The sequence below is a fragment of the Monopterus albus genome, unplaced genomic scaffold, assembly GCF_001952655.1.
Source record: "Monopterus albus unplaced genomic scaffold, M_albus_1.0 scaffold249.1, whole genome shotgun sequence".
NCBI lineage: Eukaryota > Metazoa > Chordata > Actinopteri > Synbranchiformes > Synbranchidae > Monopterus > Monopterus albus.
In genome coordinates, this window is record NW_018128129.1 from 106,529 (window position 1) to 109,997 (window position 3,469).

Sequence of the window (3,469 nt, forward strand, 5' to 3'; positions counted from 1 at the left end):
CTGCTGCCCTGCTGCTCAGTCATCAGTGCCCAATTTCAAACTGAGGAGACTGAATTATTATTCAGCATCTACATGCAAATCCAATTTTACCATCAAGGCTGTAATTTGCTTTCTTAAATGTTAAGAATCTCATTGGCTGAGATGGAAGGGTAGCATATACCTGCCTGGTGTGCCAATGTATTTGCAAATTATTCGGCATATGAAAATGGTCTGTTTATTTTTTCTGGTCTATTATTAAGCAGTGACAAAATGTTGAAACAAATAGCAGCTTTCCTCTGTCTTTCATCAACACAGTCTCTTTTCAGCAGCAAACAATTGTCCCTGTGCCAATTCAGTGTGGGTTTGCTCGGAGTTCATTTTATGCACTATATCTATTTACTCTTCCTTTTTAGTGGTGTGTTCGGGAAATGGGCGTGCATGTCTGCTCACGCATGAACTACAATACATGGGCATGCACTGTAGTTGGCGTGTGTGAGAGAATAATGATTGGAGCTGGCGGAGGAGCTGCCTGTCATCTCCAGCAGCAGCTCATTAGGAGAGAGAAGAAAGCAGCCTCTTCCTCTCAGAGCAAACCATGAAAGCTGGAAGTCTGTAGCAGCCCAACAGTTCTCTGAATATACAAAACATTTTAATATGTGTGATCTCAAGAGGCAGCCAAAGGAGTTTTATATTCAGTTCATTTTTTAAATAGAAAAGCCTGTGAATTAAAAGGAGCTGATTTGGTTAAAGTAGTTTATAAAACTGCACTTACTGCAGTGAAGTATATTAAAGCAACACAGTGTTTCAGAGTTTTCCTACCAATCAACATCAGTGTTAAATGCAAACGTGGGCTACAGGACATCTGTCATATATTTTTGGTAGGTCATTTATTATGGTGCTCTGTGCTCACAATTTAGCACACTGGTATTATCTACAAAAACATCAGTGAGCCTTAAAGGATAAGGTCAACCATTGTGTTAAGCGCTCCCCATACAGAGATTAAAGCCAACGGTGGATTGTGTGTCAGTCCTGGATTAGCTTATCCGCCTGTGCCATAGAGCTCCACTGTTGTTCAGAAATGATCAGAAACACATCAGTGAAACACAACATTGCACTGGGTAATGTTTCCTCATTATGAAACACTAGATCTTGGTCATACCATTTAGGCCATAACAACAGCCAACTGTGCATACATGAGACCTCCAGATATTTTCAACATAAAGAGGAGCATAACACATGTGACCCTGAATAACCAGTATCAGGAAGTGAGTTGTCATCTGGCTCAGTTTACCTGAGTTTTCCAGTTTAGCTCAGAGAGGCAGACTACATAATTACACAAAGAACATACTGTACATGACCCAACTTCATTAGAGTAAGAGTTGTAAAAACATCAGGGTCCATATCAAAATATTACAAGTAAGGCTATAATAAGTGTGAGAATTAATATGTCTTCTTTAAAAATGTCCAGAGATCGGGTCGTCGGGCCCCTGCCTTCGACTGCTGCCCAATCCAAAGTGCACCGGACCCTTACGGATCCTCCTGCAGGTGGTGGACCCAAATATGTTCAATATGCTCAACATGTTCAGTAGGGTAGAGTGAGGTTGTTTTTGTCTATAGGAAAACTTATAGTAAAATGGTTTCTGCTACAAAGATGAGAAGAGGAAGGGGAAGAGAAAATGTCTGTGTGACTGAAATGTTGCACTGATGATTTAGTGAGATCTAATTAAGAGTGTGAATGTTTTCTAATAAAATACAACAGTGGGTACACTTTTTTATTTTTAATTATCACATTGTTGCCTCATAATAAAATGTCTTTATGAAATTAGAGTGGACATGGAAAGCTGGGAACAGCAAAGTGATTCTACTGATGGAAATGTCTCTGTTGCTTGTCATTTTCTGTCACTTTATCACAAAACCAGCATTTTTGCAGTAATCTGATTGGCCACCAGGTTGTTGATGGTTTTTATATGATCAACTAAGGTTATTCTGAGAGGTTAATATATTTCACAAAAGCAGAATTAAGAAACCCAGAACAACAAGACTGAGTGAGGCTTGACTTAGTCTAGTGAGTGCATCCTGGCTTTATATGTTTCACAATGGCTAAGCTAGGTTGAAGAGATGTAACTACGTGAAACCGGGTCTAAGTAATTCAGATGAATGTGCGAACACAGCTTTCTTCAACATTGATGCTGACATGGAGATGTGTGTGGCATACATCTCACCTAATCACTGAGCAAGAGCTACTCTTGCTTATGAGGAATTCAGGTACACACTGTGTAATAAAGCAATGAGAACAAACATGGCAGGCAGTAGTGGACTGTTACGGTGTCACGTCGATCAGCTTCCTGGCTTTGTTTGTTTACCTGTTCTCTCCCCCGCTCCTCCGTCACCGCAATTAGTCGTCATGTCTGTCACCTGTTGCCTGTTATCTCCCGGTCCTGTTCCTTTACGGTTCTCCCTGCAATCAGTCATCATTCCTCCCACCTGCCGTTCATTGTTTCCCGGTCCCGTCAGATATATATACACCACCTTGTCTGCCGCTGCGCTTTTGCTGGTTCATATGCAAGTGATATGCATACGATACCCTAGGTTACCCTACGTTTATGCTATTCGGTCTGTCAGTGCTACTCAGTCTGCTAGTGCTGAGTGACCCAGCCACCCTGGTCCTTCCTGGTGTCGTCTTCTGTCTGGTCTCCTGCTCGTCTCCTGCTCGTCTCCTGCTCGTCTCCTGCTCGTCTCCTGCTCGTCTCCTGCTCGTCTCCTGCTCGTCTCCTGCTCGTCTCCTGCTCGTCTCCTGCTCGTCTCCTGCTCGTCTCCTGGGTCCTGTGTTTGCCCTGCTGCTCATCCCTCTTGGTTCCTGCCTGGTCTCGTCCCTGGGTCCTCGTCCTCCTGCCACCCAGCCTTACCTGTGTTTTGTGCAATAAACCACTTTCTTTGGGCTCCTACTCCTCCTGGTCTGTGTCTGCAACTGGGGTCCACACCACACTCATATGTAACAGTGGACCAACTGTAATTATGCAAAGGAGTACCCAGTCATTTGTGCCCATTAGCAGCTGTAGCTACACTTTGCTTTAAAAGTGAGCAGTGGACCTTAATGTTGCTCAGTGTCAGGTCCACTTGGCGCGACCTGCCTCTCTTCCACCTTTCTCTCTCCTCTCTCGATCCCGCGGGGTCTGACCTCAGCTGTGTTGCATTCCAGTAATTAGCAACTCGTTAGTCGGTGGGCATTGCTAGGGTGCATCCCAATGATTACCTTCCTCATTTATACCTCTGGCAGACGCTCCGACGTTGCCGGAGCATTAACTTGCATACCCCGTAACAGCCTTATATTTGTGGTATGTATTGTATGTCATTTTGTTTTCCACGCTGACGGTTCCTGTGCTATGGATCGCATTTTGTACATTGGTTATATGTTTTGTGTTATACATCTCTAGACGTCCATGCTGACAAGTTCCTGTGCTGTGGATTTCCTTTTTTTGTTCGCCAATCC